The 18303-nt window shown below is 36.0% G+C and overlaps 3 long non-coding RNA genes across 5 annotated transcripts in view; all 3 read left to right on the top strand.

Moving 5' to 3' along the window:
• Positions 1-5: 5 nt before the first annotated feature.
• The window catches only part of LOC150029794 (uncharacterized), a 34320-nt gene continuing 16022 nt past the window's right edge, over positions 6-18303 (top strand). The window contains exons 1-5 of one of the 2 annotated variants that reach the window (XR_016527318.1): positions 6-1097; positions 1505-1564; positions 8635-8861; positions 16297-16523; positions 16946-17005. This is a non-coding gene — a long non-coding RNA (uncharacterized LOC150029794). Of the gene's footprint in view, positions 1098-1504; positions 1565-8634; positions 8862-16013; positions 16193-16296; positions 16524-16945; positions 17006-18303 lie in introns of those variants that run through there. The other variant, XR_016527319.1, reaches the window with a different exon arrangement.
• LOC150029796 (uncharacterized) lies at positions 3451-3840 on the top strand. Its single transcript, XR_016527314.1, has 2 exons — positions 3451-3514; positions 3607-3840. It is a non-coding gene; the product is annotated as an uncharacterized LOC150029796 (long non-coding RNA).
• Positions 9285-12625, top strand: LOC150029795 (uncharacterized). 2 transcript variants are annotated; one of them, XR_016527321.1, is made up of 6 exons: positions 9285-9336; positions 10713-10874; positions 10973-11091; positions 11221-11274; positions 11361-11465; positions 11942-12625. It is a non-coding gene; the product is annotated as an uncharacterized LOC150029795 (long non-coding RNA). The 2 variants fall into 2 exon arrangements; XR_016527320.1 differs by lacking the exon at positions 11942-12625 and having other exon boundaries at positions 11361-11599.

Genomic DNA, 18303 nt, shown 5'->3' with positions numbered 1-18303 from the left:
AACGTGCATTCCTGTTCTCATGTTTTCTTGAATAACACGTTAATAATTTTTTTTATAGAATATTTTTTATGGAGAATAAGAAGGGAAATGATAAACAGAGTATCAATTATCCAGCCAAAATGAGAATAAATGGAGATCACTAGAAGAATAAAAATGAAAGATGAAAAAAACTCTCCAATCTATATTAAAAAGACAACAATTTTCTAGTTGATGAGACTTAAAAGTTTATTTATTTTTTTCTTTTTTAGAGTATCCAAATAACTTAATAGTTACTTATACAATACTATAAAGACTAGTCAAGGTGCATGTAAGATCAGAAAAACAAGGATAAAAGTGGAGTATCTTTTCTCTTAACAATTTTGAAAGGCTTTGGATTGATAGAACATCTTCATGAAGTCTAGTTTAATATTTATCATTTGATGATCTCTTTCTAAAGGTAGAATTCGTTTGGCAAGTAAGTTCAAGCCTGTGATCAAGAAGACAATGGTGGAACTAGATGGTAATATGATCTCTTTCTAGAGCAAATGTCGTTTCCTTTAATCTCCTTCCCAGTCTTATATTATAATTCACGCCGCTCCATTTGTCATGTGAGGAGGTCAGATCCGAATCCTACCATTGATTATGCAAGTTCAAATCTAAAAGAAGAATGGAGTAGGTGATCTGGATATAGGTATCTTACACAACCAAATGGAATAAAATCGAACCTATTTTTCAGAATTTGGATAAGATATTTTAATTAAGTCTCGGGTCAAATTCCATAGTTGGAAGTGAGATATCTAACTTCTTTGTAGTTTCCATTCTTACATGAATTATTAGGAATGTGTTAAGTTCATTGTAATGTCTATTTTGTTGGTGTATATTTTTGCTCAGTATTGTCTTGTAAAGGGCCGGCCGACAAAATCACAGACGAAGCTTTATGGTATTTTTTTTAATTATTGGAAAAGGAGGGCTCCTGGGTATGTTCTCGAAAGGGAAGGTAGAGGTAGTACTTCGAATGGCGAAGAGAGGCGGCTCGGTAAAGAAGGAATGAGAAATCGTCAAAGATGACTTCTTTGTTGGCGAAACGAAGGGCTAGTTCTTTCTCTCTCCATCTTATGGTATTTCACTTGATTTCTTTCTTCTTGTCCTTCTTTCTCCTTTTTCTTTCTTTTTTTATCTCTGTTTCTCCGTCTATCTTCTCCATCTCTTGCTTAATTTTCTCCATCCATATGATTGTATCTCAATATCTTTTTGTTTTTCTGTTTTCTTCATCTCATTTCTATTGATACTCCTTTCTTCTATTTCTCTCTCTTTTTGTTTGCCCTTTGTTAAAATTTGATACTTCATGTATTATTATTTAGTTTATAGCTAAATGTCATTAAAGCTAAAATATTGAAATATTAGTAAAGTAACTTGGTCATTAGTGTTGCGTGTGTGTATCATTAGTGTGGATGTTAGTTTAAACAATATAAAAAATTGTTACGACTGTTGTATTTGGTTAGTTAATCATGTACTTTTTTGCTAGGCTGAATCACTTCATTTTTGTCCCCAATTCAAGTTACGGAGTAGAAGAACACACTAAAAGGTATGAAAAAGTTGTAGTAGTCTTTTACCTTCAGGCTATTAAATTTGAGTGATTTAATCACATATTAACTCTAAATCTTGCTTTTTCTATCTTAAAATCTAGCTCTTTATTTTATCCTTGTTTAAAAAAATATTTGAATTAGTCTTTCTCAAATATTATGTCACACTTGAATTAGTCTTTGTAAAATCTAGCTCAAGTGCCTATTTATTTGTTTTGGTATTCTTACGTTCTCACTTCTTGGTGGAAACTAAAAATCCCATAGAAAGTTCATTTATTTTCTTGGTTGGTTCTTTGGGAACTATTAATGCCTTCCACGTCTTGCAAAAAAACTTCCATATGTCTTAGGCCTGAATTGCAAGATTTTGTGTAGCATAGCCGATTTCTAACATTTACCTTTGTCCCTTTTCCACTAGAGTCTCCAGGTGTTTTTGGTTGGGATTTATGTTTTAAGCCTTTTCTTTTTGCTAAGGTTGGGTTTTCATCAAATGTTGGTGGAGGTCTTTATCTGTATGCAAATTGATTAATTTCGTGGAGACCAAATGTGTTTTAAAGTAGACTAAATTGTTACATTCGCTTGGAGACCAAATATCTCTTTTCATTTTTTCAATGAAAAATTTCTTTTCATTGAAACCCTCTCTCTCTCTCTCTCTCGTTGTTTTAGCCATAAAAATTTTAGTCTCTTGCTGGCCAAATCCTCACATCAGGGACTCATATGGAGCTTTTGGAGCATCAAAATCCCTTCTGAGAGTGTTATCCATTTTGTCCACAAGCTCTTTCCTCTTATTCTAGTCAAGTCCTTCATCTTCTCGACCTTGTCGAACACTCAATTTTCCACTTCTGTCATTGATTCAATCTTTCATTTCTCTACCTATCTCCCCATTTTCATCTTCATTTCTCTCCTACCAATGTCTCCGCCTTTCATCGCTAATGCCGATGTTTCCCTCGTCATTGCATCTTCTCCGTCGGAGATCGGCCTTGTTTCTACTGTGTATATCCAAGTCCAAGCCCACTGTATCGATCAACCTCTCCCTTTTCCCTCTATTCCCAAAAACCCCTTCAAAATCCTCGATGGCCCTCCTAGCTCTGCCGCTGGCAATCCGGGTGTTTATTATCCATAGATCATTTACATTCTCTTCTTGTTTCGGAAGCCTTCATAACGTGTTTTTTTTTATACTCTGTTTGGTAACTGAGTTGATTGATGTCTCAAAGGAAGAGTAGTGACATGCATTGAGTTTTGTTTGTTCTTTTACTATGTTTTGCTTATGATTGTAAATCTCGCTTTTGTTTGGAACTTGAGTTTTACTGAATGCGTTTGAGGCCAGTTGCCACTTCTTAAGGTTTTAGAGTGTTTGAATTGTGTTATATGTGCGTGCAGATGATATCACAAAGCTGTTTCCTGATCTTTTCGGCCAACAGTCGGCAATGTTGGTGCCAAGTGATTCTAGTTCGGTGCAGGTGAATAAGAAATTGAAGATCGGAGTTGTCTAGTTTGGTGGCCAAGCACTGGGAGGGCATAATGTGATTTCTGGACTATTTGGTAGGGTCTCATTGTGTCCACATTTATAAATCAAGAATAAATGTTTGCTTTTTTGTTCAAGTTGTGGCTAATTAGCAGCTTCTATGATTTTGGTGAAGATTACCTACAAGTTCATGTAAAAGGAAGCACGTTGTATGGTTTCAAGGGTGTCCTACAGGGATCATGAAATGTAAATATGTAGAACTGACTGCACAATTTATCTACCCATATCGCAATCAGGTTAATTTTCTTGAAGGGATTTTTCTTATATGTTCTAAGCATTCATTGTTAGAATTGTTTAGTTGAATATTTGTGTGGACGATGCGAATTGAATGCCATTTGAATGCAATCATGATTTAAATGCATTTTTCTTTTATCAGGGTAGTTTTGATATGATATGCAGTGGGAGGGATAAGATTGAAACTCCAGATCAGGTGAAACTCTTTCTTCCCAGAATTTTCATTTTGAGACATCTTAGTTGTAGTCAAGGCATTAATTGACAGTTCGCTTCTATTTTCAATTTAAGCAAGCTGAAGAAACTGCTCAGAAGCTTGATCTGGATGGCCTTGTTGTAATTGGTGGAGATGACTCCAACACAAATGCCTGTCTCCTTGCTGAAAACTTTAGTTATTTTTCATAACTATGAAATTTGTTTATTACGTCCCTACTTTTTGCTCTCTTTCACACTCTCATTGTCATATATGGATAAGCTATTATATATTATTTTTATTGCAGAAATATAAGGTTGAGTAATTAATTACTCTAGGGTACCATTTTTTGTGTGCAAGACTCTGTTATCTATCCCACTTCTTTCTGTTGTTTTCAAATTAGGAGTAAGAATTTGAAAACCCGAGTGATTGGTTGCCCAAAAACTATTGATGGTGATCTCAAATGCAAAGAGTGTGACCACAAGTTTTGGATTTTATTCTGCTATGAGCAAGTACTCATTTCTCTTTGTAACTGCTTTAGAATTCATAATTTATCGTTTGGACTGAACTTGTGGTGACTCTTTCAAGTTGAAGTAGTTTTTCTTCAAGAACTCAAGGAAAAAATGGAATCTCGCATTCATGAGATAGACTCTAATAGGCTCTGCTGATGTTTATGCAGATATATTCAAAAATGATTGGTAATGTGTACAAAGAGGAAATCATAATAAACATCAATTGAGAAAAGCTCCGGATTAAAACAGTCAAGATTCTGGAAGAACGAGAGAAGAAGAAAATGCCACCGTGGACGTGAAAGGCCCAGCTTGGAATAAGTAGTCCCTGAGCTACTATGTGAAGACCTCATCACGGATGCATTCTTTTTTAATATCCTTTTTCTGCATCAATACTTCATGAACTTTCATCACCTTATTATTACCTGTTATCATATATTTGCTTTTACTTCTTTCAAAAAAAAAAAAAAAAAGGGCGAGAAAAATTTTGCTAACTTTCTTTTATTGTTATCATTACCCTCTCAATGTTTTCTTTGCAAACGATCAAGGCACACGATTGCGGAGGCGCCGCATGAAGATACAACTACCTTATTATTATCATTACCCTCTCAATGTTTTCTTTGATGCAATGCAAAGGAAGATCGCCGCAAAGAAGGAGGCATCGACAGACAATGCCGACGATAGCGCAAATTTTGGGGTTGTATTTTTCCTTCACTCTATTCCAAATTCTGCACCATCGCATCGTATTTTAATTTTGAAAGTTTTATCACCGCATCCTGTTTGATTACCGCAATCATTTAACATTGATAAATTTAGTAAGTCGCCGCATGCTTTCTCTTTGCCATTTATGATTTCAATGATGAATCACATGCATCTATTTTTTTTTTTTTTTATATATATACTAGAGTCAACTTATTTTTAGGACAATCACCTCAAGAAATGTTTCTAAAAGTTAGTGGTCTGCTAGGTTTCTTTCAAATTGATACTTTACCAAACTTCTTAAGAACATCGCATGACTTCTTTCAATCTATTGGCAAGGAGGACATTGCCGCATTTTAAATTTTGGGGTGAGGTATTTATTTTCAACCTTGCTATTTTTAGCTATATGAAGAAAAAAAGGAAAATTAGAATAACAACTCCACTGCCAACGCAATGGAGAAACACATGTTGATAAGAGTTAAGTTGTGAATGACACATACCTGTAGTTGGATGTCCGCAAGACACACGTGGGGGCAAGCCAAAACGAAAGTAAGTCGCCAGGATCAACGCATAAACAAATGACCGCAATTCCGCTGCTAAGTATGTATGAGTCTACTTTGAGAAAGAGCGTCTTGCTCGTAATTGGATGTCCGCATGACACATGTGGGGGCAAGCCAAAATGAAGGCGAGGCATGCGTCCATCGCATGGTAGTTGCGCTCATCAAGCGATTGCGATCACCGTGTCGAAGTTGCGGTATTAAGCGAATGCGGTCACTGCAAGATTGCGGCTACACGATAACGCATAATAGAGGGATCAACGCAAGGTTGGTGGAATGAACGCATCAACGTACATCTTGGGAAAATAAAAAACTGATGTTGACATTTCACCTACTACGCCATTAGCAGCAGAGATTTAGAAAGGACTAACGCGTCGCGAATGTCAGAATCAGAGCAGTCCATTAATGCTGTCGGCAATCCAATCTCTATATAAAGAAGCCGGTGAGCAAAATCTCAACTTATCTAGAGTTTTTCCCTACGATCCAGACAAATGCATGAGAAGAAGGCTTGAGAATTCTTCATCTCCTTCTTCCATTCCGAGAAACGACCAAAGCCTACGATCGGAGCTAGATCTCGGGAGAGTTAGCTCCACCGCCCATCCATGGCACCTGATGCGTTATTTTATGAGGTGGAATTATGGATGAAAATGCGTTGAGCACTTAAGTTTTCTCAGTGGCATTCAAGTGTAAACCCCACTGAGTTTCTTGGTAAGTCCAGGGTCGAACACAGGGACTTGGGAAAAAATATGCGGTGGTAATTTCTCAGAAGAATTTGCGGTAACCAAATAAATCAAGTAGTTATTGGGAATGTTGTTTGTGGTAATAAAAATAAACAAATGCAGCGGAGTTCGAAAAGAGTTATAAAACGGAAGACGCGATAAGTATGCGGTGAATGGGTTGAGAAGAGTTTTGGCTAACACTTCTTAGGATGCGTTCATGCTATGCGATCATACAACACACATACAATAGTAAATCATCTCTCGATGCGAATGCTACGACTTTTAATGCTAGAACGCATGCGATATATGCGATAAGACTATAGGACCTACACATAAGCCTCTATTCTTATTTATGCGAAGAAAAAATGACACACACACATATAAGGCCTATCCATAATACATACCTATCTCTAGATGCATGCGATGCAGGTAGAGGGGTTGGGCAAAAAGAATTTATTCATATCTCTAAGTCCCTGTCTTTTGTTTATGCATTCTAATCATTTGCATCTCTCGAGTCTAGATTCTAACTTAGCTCTTTGTCAAATCTTAGGTTCTTTCTATTAGACTCTCTCTCACGAGTACTCTGAGGGATGCGAGCACAACAATAAAGAAAATGGAGAACCTAACGAGAGTCCTAAAGAGCTACTTCGAGAGTGAACTCGGGAGAGAGTCTAAAGTGGGGGGGTGGAGAGAGTCTAAAGGGATCATATGTCATTCTTGAACTGTAATCATTTATAACCGCATTCTACAGGTGTAAAACAGCTTAATTCGGAACTCAATAAAAATTTTTTGCCCATGATATTATATAGATGAATTCTAGGTATGGAAAAATAAATATTATAGATGAGGATAGGTTATGGAAAATGAAACTTACTACTCGTGCTTGAACTTTTGTTGTTTTACTTTAACGCTCCTGTCCAAGTGATTGTTTTTTCTTTTTGTTTTATACATGTCTTTCCATGAAATTGAGTTGGAAAAGAGAAGGCAACAAGGTGCATATAATGGGCGGCCAATTCAAGGGGTAGTCACATTTCTTTGGGTACTTATTCTATTCGTGCTTGAACTTTTGCTGTTTTACTTAAACCCTCCTGTTTAATAATTTAGTGATTAACACATATTATATTTAGCACTTGGGTAGTAGGCAAATAAGTTATGAACTCAAAAACATGCATGTTGGTAAATGCATTAAGATCTTTTAAATTCATATTTGATAATTAGGGGATACCAAGTATCTAGACTATTATAACTTCGTAAAGATAAATGGCGCTGCGATAGAAGGATGAGATTTACGCTAACTTGACTTCAACAATTAAACTTACAATGGTACGAGCGAATGGCCATGAGATGATACGAAAAAAATTGTACTTTGCTGGTTAGTGCTCTGTGTGTTATCTCTGTTTATTTCTTCTTTTGACTTATAGGTACAAAGGGATGTGTGGTTTACCCACGAACTTTGATTCAACTTATTGCTATGCTTTGGGTTACACTGCTGGAGCTCTCCTTCAGAGTGGAAAAACTGGACCAATATCATCGATCTGTCTGTCCCACTTCTTGTACCTCCTGATCATTTTAGTCTCTAACCTTTTAACCTTTCATTCTTTTTCTTGATATCAGTTTCCTCCATAGATTTTTTCCTCATTTCTATTACTTACTAGTTATGCATACCGGGTAGGAAATTTGGCTGCTTCTGTTGAAGATTGGATGGCTGGCGAAACTGCATTGACTTCGTTAATGGATGTGGAGAGGAGACACGGTATGATTTTTTCATGAAAACGTGCATTCCTGTTCTCATGTTTTCTTGAATAACACGTTAATAATTTTTTTTATAGAATATTTTTTATGGGGAATAAGAAGGGAAATGATAAACAGAGTATCAATTATCCAGCCAAAATGAGAACAAATGGAGATAACTAGAAGAAAAAAAATGAAAGATGAAAAAAACTCTCCAATCTATATTAAAAAGACAACAATTTTCTAGTTGATGAGACTTAAAAGTTTATTTATTTTTTTCTTTTTTAGAGTATCCAAATAACTTAATAGTTACTTATACAATACTATAAAGACTAGTCAAGGTGCATGTAAGATCAGAAAAACAAGGATAAAAGTGGAGTATCTTTTCTCTTAACAATTTTGAAAGGCTTTGGATTGATAGAACATCTTCATGAAGTCTAGTTTAATATTTATCATTTGATGATCTCTTTCTAAAGGTAGAATTCGTTTGGCAAGTAAGTTCAAGCCTGTGATCAAGAAGACAATGGTGGAACTAGATGGTAATATGATCTCTTTCTAGAGTAAATGTCGTTTCCTTTAATCTCCTTCCCAGTCTTATATTATAATTCACGCCGCTCGATTTGTCATGTGAGGAGGTCAGATCAGAATCCTACCATTAATTATGCAAGTTCAAATCTAAAAGAAGAATGGAGCAGGTGATCTAGATATAGGTATCTTACACAACCAAATTGATGAAAATCGAACCTATTTTTCAGAATTTGGATAAGATATTTTAATGAAGTCTCGGGTCAAATTCCATAATTGGAAGTGAGATACCTAAATTCTTTGTAGTTTCCATTCTTACATGAATTATTAGGAATGTGTTAAGTTCATTGTAATGTCTAATTTTGTTGGTGTGTATTTTTGCTTAGTATTGTCTTGTAAAGGGCCGGCCGGCAAAATCATAGACGAAGCTTTATGGTATTTCTTTTAATTATTGGAAAAGGAGGGCTCCTGGGTATGTTCTCGAAAGGGAAGGTAGAGGTAGTACTTCGAATGGCGAAGAGAGGCGGCTTGGCAAAGAAGGAATGAGAAATCGTCAAAGATGACTTCTTTGTTGGCGAAACGAAGGGCTAGTTCTTTCTCTCTCCATCTTATGGTATTTCACTTGATTTCTTTTTTTTTGCCATCTTTCTCCTTTTTCTTTCTTTTTTTTATCTCTGTTTCTCCGTCTATCTTCTCCATCTCTTGCTTAATTTTCTCCTTTCATATGATTGTATCTCAATATCTTTTTGTTTTTCTGTTTTCTTCATCTCATTTCCATTGATACTCCTTTCTTCTATTTCTCTCTCTTTTTGTTTGCACTTTGTTAAAATTTGATACTTCATGTATTATTAATATAGTTTAAAGCTAAATTCAAAAAAGCTAAAAATATTGACATATTAGTAATAGAGTGTAAAATAAAGTGATGGCCCGTGTGTTTAATCCATTAGTGTGGATTTAGTTTAACACAAAATAAAAAATTGTACGACTTGTTGTATTTGGTTTAGTATAATCATGTACTTTTTTTGCTAGTCTGAATACTTCATTTTTATCCCCAATTCAAGTCGTGGAGTAGAAGAACACACTAAAAGGTATGAAAAAGTTGTAGTAGTCTTTTACCTTCAGGCTATTAAATTTGAGTGATTTAGTCACATATTAACTATAAATCTTGCTTTTTCTATCTTAAAATCTAGCTCTTTATTTTATCCTTGTTTTAAAAAATATTTGAATTAGTCTTTGTCAAATATTATGTCACACTTGCATTAGTCTTTGTAAAATCTAGCTCAAGTGCCTATTTATTTGTTTTGCTATTCTTACGTTCTCACTTCTTGGTGGAAACTAAAAATCCCATAGAAAGTTCATTTATTTTCTTGGTTGGTTCTTTGGGAACTATTAATGCCTTCCACGTCTTGCAAAAAACCTCCCAATATGTCTTAGGCCTGAATTGGCAAGTTTTGTGTAGCATAGCCGAGTTCTAAACATTTACCTTGGTTGTCCCTTTTCCACTAGAGTCTCCAGGTGTTTTTGGTTGGGATTTATGTTTTAAGCCTTTTCTTTTTGCTAAGGTTGGGTTTTCATCAAATGTGGTGGAGGTCTTTATCTGTATGCCAATTGATTAATTTCGTGGAGACCAAATGTGTTTTAAAGTAGACTAAATTGTTACATTCGCTTGGAGACCAAATATCTCTTTTCATTTTTTCAATGAAAAATTTCGTTTCATTGAAACCCTCTCTCTCGTTGTTTTAGCCATAAAAATTTTAGTCTCTTGCTGGCCAAATCCTCACATCAGGGACTCATATGGAGCTTTTGGAGAATCAAAATCCCTTCTTAGAGTGTTATCCATTTCATCCACAAGCTCTTTCCTCTTATTCTAGTCAAGTCCTTCATCTTCTCGACCTTGTCGAACACTCAATTTTCCACTTCTTTCATTGATTCAATCTTTCATTTCTCTACCTATCTCCCCATTTTCATCTTCATTTCTCTCCTACCAATGTCTCCGCCTTTCATCGCTAATGCCGATGTTTCCCTCGTCATTGCATCTTCTCCGTCGGAGATCGGCCTTGTTTCTACTGTGTATATCCAAGTCCAAGCCCACTGTATCGATCAACCTCTCCCTTTTCCCTCTATTCCCAAAAACCCCTTCAAAATCCTCGATGGCCCTCCTAGCTCTGCCGCTGGCAATCCAGGTGTTTATTATCCATAGATCATTTACTTTCTCTTCTTGTTTTGGAGTTTTTAGCCTTCATAACGTGTTTTTTTTTTTTGTACTCTGTTTGGTAACTGAGTTGATTGATGTCTCAAAGGAAGAGTAGTGACATGCATTGAGTTTTGTTTGTTCTTTTACTGTTTTGCTTATGATTGTAAATCTCGCTTTTGTTTGGAACTTGAGTTTTACTGAATGCGTTTGAGGCCAGTTGCCACTTCTTAAGGTTTTAGAGTGTTTGAATTGTGTTATATGTGCGTGCAGATGATATCACAAAGCTGTTTCCTGATCTTTTCGGCCAACAGTCGGCAATGTTGGTGCCAAGTGATTCCAGTTCGGTGCAGGTGAATAAGAAATTGAAGATCGGAGTTGTCTAGTTTGGTGGCCAAGCACTGGGAGGGCATAATGTGATTTCTGGACTATTTGGTAGGGTCTCATTGTGTCCACATTTATAAATCAAGAATAAATGTTTGCTTTTTTGTTCAAGTTGTGGCTAATTAGCAGCTTCTATGATTTTGGTGAAGATTTCCTACAGGTGAGTAAAAGGAAGCACGTTGTATGGTTTCAAGGGTGTCCTACAGGGATCATGAAATGTAAATATGTAGAACTGACTGCACAATTTATCTACCCATATCGCAATCAGGTTAATTTTCTTGAAGGGATTTCTAGCTTTCAGTTGTTAGAATTGTTAGTGTGAATATGTGTGGTCTCGATGCGAAGTGATTGCCATTTGAATGCAATTCTTGATTTAAATGAATTTTTGTTTTATCAGGGTGGTTTTGATATGATATGCAGTGGGAGGGATCAGATTGAAACTCTAGATCAGGTGAAACTCTTTCTTCCAAGAATTTTCATTTTGAGACGTCTTAGTTGTAGTTAAGGCATTAATTGACCGTTCGGTTCTATTTTCAGTTTAAGCAAGCTGAAGAAACTGCTAAGAAGCTTGATCTGGATGGCCTTGTCAATTGGTGGAGATGATTTCAACACAAATGCCTGTCTCCTCGCTGAAATCTTTATGTATTTTTCACAACTATGAAATTTTTTTATTGCTTCCCTCCTTTTTGCTCTCTCTTCTCACTCTCATTGTCATAGATAAGCTATTATATGTTATTTTTATTGTAGAAATAAATATAAGGTTGAGTAATTAATTACTCTAGGGTACCATTTTTTGTGTGTGCAAGACTCTGTTATTTATATTCCCCTTCTATCTATTGTTTTCAAATTAGGAGTAAGAATTTGAACCTGAGTGATTGGTTGCCCAAAACTATTGTTGGTGATCTCAAATGCAAAGAGATCACCACAAGTTTTGGATTTGATTCTGCTTGCAAGGTACTCATTTCTCTTTGTAACTGCTTTAGAATTCACATTTCGTTTGGACTGAACTTTGGTGACTCTTTCAAAGTTGAAGTAGTTTCTTCAAGAACTCAAGGAAAAAATGGAATATCGCATTCATGAGATAAGACTCTTAATAGGCTCTGCTGATGTTTATGCAGATATATTCAAAAATGATTGGTAATGTGCAGAAAGAGGAAATCATAATAAACATCAATCGAGAAAAGCGCCGGATTAAAAAAGTCAAGATTTACGAGAGAAGAAGAAAATGCCACCGTGGACGTGAAAGGCCCAGCTTGGAATAAGTAGTCCCTGAGCTACTATGTGAAGACCTCATCACGGATGCATTCTTTTTTAATATCCTTTTTCTGCATCAATACTTCTTGAACTTTCATCACCTTATTATTACCTGTTTTCATATATTTGCTTTTACGTCTTTAAAAAAAAAAGAAAAAAGGGCGAGAAAAATTTTGCTAACTTCTTTTATTGTTATCATTACCCTCTCAATGTTTTCTTTGCAAACGATCAAGGCACACGATTGCGGAGGCGCTGCATGAAGATACAACTACTTTATTATTATCATTACCCTCTCAATGTTTTCTTTGATGCAATGCAAAGGAAGATCGCCGCAAAGAAGGAGGCATCGACAGACAATGCCGACGACAGCGCAAATTTTGGGGTTGTATTTTTCCTTCACTCCATTCTAAATTCTGCACCATCGCATCGTATTTTAATTTTGAAAGTTTTATCACCGCATCCTATTTGATTACCGCAATCATTTAACATTGATAAATTTAGTAAGTCGCTGCATGCTTTCTCTTTGCCATTTATGATTTCAATGATGAATCACATGCATTTTTAGGACAAACCTTTTTTTTTTTATATACTAGAGTTAACTTATTTTTAGGACAATCACCTCAAGAAATGTTTCTAAAAGTTAGTGGTCGGCTAGCTTTCTTTCAAACTGATCCTTTACCAAACTTCTTAAGAACATCGCATGACTTCTTTCAATCTATTGGCAAGGAGGACATTGTCGCATTTTAAATTTTGGGGTGAGGTATTTATTTTCAACCTTGCTATTTTTAGCTATATGAAGAAAAAAAAGGAAAATTAGAATAACAACTCCACTGCCAACGCAATGGAGAAACACATGTTGATAAGAGTTAAGTTGTGAATGACACATACCTGTAGTTGGATGTCCGCAAGACACACGTGGGGGCAAGCCAAAACGAAAGTAAGTTGCCAGGATCAACGCATAAAGAAATACCGCAATTCCGCTGCTAAGTATGTATGAGTCTAGTTTGAGAAAGAGCGTCTTGCTCATAATTGGATGTCCGCATGACACATGTAGGGGTAAGCCAAAATGAAGGCGAGGCATGCGTCCATCGCATGGTAGTTGCGCTCGTCAAGCGATTGCGATCACCGTGTCGAAGTTGCGGTATTAAGCGAATGCGGTCACTGCAAGATTGCGGCTACACGATAACGCATAATAGAGGGATCAACGCAAGGTTGGTGGAATGAACGCTGACGTACATCTTGGGAAAATAAAAAACTGATGTTGACATTTCACCTACTACGCCATTAGCAGCAGAGATTTAGAAAGGACTAACACGTCGCGAATGTCAGAATCAGAGCAGTCCATTAATGCTGTCGGCGATCCAATCTCTATATAAAGAAGCCGGTGAGCAGAATGCCAACTTATCTAGAGTTTTTCCCTACGATCCAGACAAATGCGTGAGAAGAAGGCTTGAGAATCTTCATCTCCTTCTTCCATTCCGAGAAACGACCAAAGCCTACGATCGGAGCTAGATCTCGGGAGAGTCAGCTCCACCGCTCATCCATGGCACCTGATGCGTTATTTTATGAGGTGGAATTATGGATGAAAATGCGTTGAGCACTTAAGTTTTCTCAGTGGAATTCAAGTAAAACCCCACTGAGTTTCTTGGTAAGTCCAGGGTCAAACACAGGGACTTGGGAAAAAATATGCGGTGGTAATTTCTCAGAAGAATTTGCGGTAACCAAATAAATCAAGTAGTTATTGGGAATGTTGTTTATGGTAATAAAAATAAACAAATGCAGCGGAATTCGAAAAGAGTTATAAAACGGAAGACGCGATGAGTATGCGGTGAATGGGTTGAGAAGAGTTTCGGCTAACACTTCTTAGGATGTGTTCATGCTATGCGATCATGCAACACACATACAATAGTAAATCATCTCTCGATGCGAATGCTACGACTTTTAATGCTAGAACGCATGCGATATATGCAATAAGACTATAGGACCTACACATAAGCCTCTATTCTTATTTATGCGATGAAAAAATGACGCATACACATATAAGGCGACCACATAATACCATACCTATCCCTAGGATGCATGCGATGCAGGTTGGCAAACAGAATTTATCTCTAGGTTCTTATCTTTTGTTTATGCAGTTCTAATCTTGCTCTCTCGAGTCTAGATTCTAACTTAGCTCTTTCAAATCTTAGGTTCTTTCTTTAGACTCTCTCTCTCGAGTAGCTCTGAAGGGATGTCGAGCACAACATAAAGAAAATGGAGAACCTAAAGAGAGAGTCTAAAGAGCTACTCAAGAGAGACTCGAGAGAGAGTCTAAAGGGATCAATATGTCATTCTTGAACTGATATCATTTATAACCTGCTTTCTACGGTGCAACAGCTTATTTCGAACTCAATGAAATTCTTGCACATGATATTATAGATGAGGATAGGTATATGGAAAAAGAAACTTACTACTCGTGCTTGAACTTTTGCTGTTTTACTTTAACGCACCATTCCAAGTAATTGTTTTTTCTTTTTGTTTTATACATGTCTTTCCATGAAACTGAGTTGGAAAAGAGAAGGCAAGAAGGTGCATATAATGGGCGGCCAATTCAAGGGGTAGTCACATTTCTTTGGGTACTTATTCTATTCGTGCTTGAACTTTTGCTGTTTTACTTAAACGCTCCTGTTTAATAATTTAGTGATTAACACATATTATATTTAGCACTTGGGTAGTAGGCAAATCAGTTGAGATCTCAAAAACATGCATGTTGGTAAATGCATCAAGATCTTTTAAATTCATATTTGATAATTAGGGGTATCAAGTATCTAGACTTCCATTATGAACTCGTAAAGAAAATGGCCAATCAAGTGATGGGTTAGGCTTACAGCTACTTGACTTTCAAATGTAAACTTACCAATGGTACGAGCGAATGGCCATGAGATGATACGAAAAAAATTGTACTTTGCTGGTTAGTGCTCTGTGTGTTATCTCTGTTTATTTCTTCTTTTGACTTATAGGTACAAAGGGATGTGTGGTTTACCCACGAACTTTGATTCAACTTATTGCTATGCTTTGGGTTACACTGCTGGAGCTCTCCTCCAGAGTGGAAAAACTGGACCAATATCATCGATCTGTCTGTCCCACTTCTTGTACCTCCTGATCATTTTAGTCTCTAACCTTTTAACCTTTCATTCTTTTTCTTGATATCAGTTTCCTCCATAGATTTTTTCCTCATTTCTATTACTTACTAGTTATGCATACCGGGTAGGAAATTTGGCTGCTTCTGTTGAAGATTGGATGGCTGGCGAAACTGCATTGACTTCGTTAATGGACGTGGAGAGGAGACACGGTATGATTTTTTCATGAAAACGTGCATTCCTGTTCTCATGTTTTCTTGAATAACACGTTAATAATTTTTTTTATAGAATATTTTTTATGGGGAATAAGAAGGGAAATGACAAACAGAGTATCAATTATCCAGCCAAAATGAGAACAATGGAGTTCACTAGAAGAAAAAAAATGAAAGATGAAAAAAACTCTCCAATCTATATTAAAAAGACAACAATTTTCTAGTTGATGAAACTTAAAAGTTTATTTTTTTTTCTTTTTTTGAGTATCCAAATAACTTAATAGTTACTAACACAATACTATAAAGACTAGTCAAGGTGCATGTAAGATCAGAAAAACAAGGATAAAAGTGGAGTATCTTTTCTCTTAACAATTTTGAAAGGCTTTGGATTGATAGAACATCTTCATGAAGTCTAGTTTAATATTTATCATTTGATGATCTCTTTCTAAAGGTAGAATTCGTTTGGCATGTAAGTTCAAGCCTGTGATCAAGAAGACAATGGTGGAACTAGATGGTAATATGATCTCTTCTAGAGTAAATTGTCGTTTCCTTTAATCTCCTTCCCAGTCTTATATTATAATTCACGCCGCTCATTTGTCATGTGAGGAGGTCAGATCAGAATCCTACCATTGATTATGCAAGTTCAAATCTAAAAGAAGAATGGAGCAGGTGATCTAGATATAGGTATCTTACACAACCAAATTGATGAAAATCGAACCTATTTTTCAGAATTTGGATAAGATATTTTAATGAAGTCTCGGGTCAAATTCCATAGTTGGAAGTGAGATACCTAAATTCTTTGTAGTTTCCATTCTTACATGAATTATTAGGAATGTGTTAAGTTCATTGTAATGTCTAATTTTGTTGGTGTGTATTTTTGCTTAGTATTGTCTTGTAAAGGGCCGGCCGGCAAAATCATAGACGAAGCTTTATGGTATTTCTTTTAATTATTGGAAAAGGAGGGCTCCTGGGTATGTTCTCGAAAGGGAAGGTAGAGGTAGTACTTCGAATGGCGAAGAGAGGCGGCTCGGCAAAGAAGGAATGAGAAATCGTCAAAGATGACTTCTTTGTTGGCGAAACGAAGGGCTAGTTCTTTCTCTCTCCATCTTATGGTATTTCACTTGATTTCTTTCTTCTTGTCTTTCTTTATCCTTTTCTTCTTTCTCCTTTTTCTTTCTTTTTTTATCTCTGTTTCTCCGTCTATCTTCTCCATCTCTTGCTTAATTTTCTCCATTCATATGATTGTATCTCAATATCTTTTTGTTTTTCTGTTTTCTTCATCTCATTTCCATTGATACTCCTTTCTTCTATTTCTCTCTCTTTTTGTTTGCCCTTTGTTAAAATTTGATACTTCATGTATTATTATTTAGTTTATAGCTAAATGTCATTAAAGCTAAAATATTGAAATATTAGTAAAGTAACTTGGTCATTAGTGTTGCGTGTGTGTATCATTAGTGTGGATGTTAGTTTAAACAATATAAAAAATTGTTACGACTGTTGTATTTGGTTAGTTAATCATGTACTTTTTTGCTAGGCTGAATCACTTCATTTTTGTCCCCAATTCAAGTTACGGAGTAGAAGAACACACTAAAAGGTATGAAAAAGTTGTAGTAGTCTTTTACCTTCAGGCTATTAAATTTGAGTGATTTAGTCACATATTAACTCTAAATCTTGCTTTTTCTATCTTAAAATCTAGCTCTTTAATTTATCCTTGTTTTAAAAAATATTTGAATTAGTCTTTGTCAAATATTATGTCACACTTGAATTAGTCTTTGTAAAATCTAGCTCAAGTGCCTATTTATTTGTTTTGCTATTCTTACGTTCTCACTTCTTGGTGAAAACTAAAAATCCCATAGAAATTTCATTTATTTTCTTGGTTGGTTCTTTGGGAACTATTAATGCCTTCCATGTCTTGCAAAAAACCTCCCATATGTCTTAGGCCTGAATTGGCAAGTTTTGTGTAGCATAGCCGAGTTCTAAACATTTACCTTGGTTGTCCCTTTTCCACTAGAGTCTCCAGGTGTTTTTGGTTGGGATTTATGTTTTAAGCCTTTTCTTTTTGCTAAGGTTGGGTTTTCATCAAATGTTGGTGGAGGTCTTTATCTGTATGCAAATTGATTAATTTCGTGGAGACCAAATGTGTTTTAAAGTAGACTAAATTGTTACATTCGCTTGGAGACCAAATATCTCTATTCATTTTTTCAATGAAAAATTTCGTTTCATTGAAACCCTCTCTCTCTCTCTCTCTCTCTCGTTGTTTTAGCGATAAAAATTTTAGTCTCTTGCTGGCCAAATCCTCACAACAGGGACTCATATGGAGCTTTTGGAGCATCAAAATCCCTTCTGAGAGTGTTATCCATTTTGTCCACAAGCTCTTTCCTCTTATTCTAGTCAAGTCCTTCATCTTCTCGACCTTGTCGAACACTCAATTTTCCACTTCTTTCATTGATTCAATCTTTCATTTCTCTACCTATCTCCCCATTTTCATCTTCATTTCTTTCCTACCAATGTCTCCGCCTTTCATCGCTAATGCCGATGTTTCCCTAGTCATTACATCTTCTCCGTCGGAGATCGGCCTTGTTTCTACTGTGTATGTCGAAGTCCAAGCCCACTGTATCGATCAACCTCTCCCTTTTCCCTCTATTCCCAAAAACCCCTTCAAAATCCTCGATGGCCCTCCTAGCTCTGCCGCTGGCAATCCAGGTGTTTATTATCCATAGATCATTTACTTTCTCTTCTTGTTTTGGAGTTTTTAGCCTTCATAACGTGTTTTTTTTTTTGTACTCTGTTTGGTAACTGAGTTGATTGATGTCTCAAAGGAAGAGTAGTGACATGCATTGAGTTTTGTTTGTTCTTTTACTGTTTTGCTTATGATTGTAAATCTTGCTTTTG

Source organism: Benincasa hispida, unplaced genomic scaffold (genome assembly GCF_027475165.1).
Source record: "Benincasa hispida cultivar pf3 unplaced genomic scaffold, pf3_genome.v1.1 HicScf915, whole genome shotgun sequence".
NCBI classification, from domain to species: domain Eukaryota; kingdom Viridiplantae; phylum Streptophyta; class Magnoliopsida; order Cucurbitales; family Cucurbitaceae; genus Benincasa; species Benincasa hispida.
This window is presented reverse-complemented; position numbering and strand designations above follow the sequence as displayed.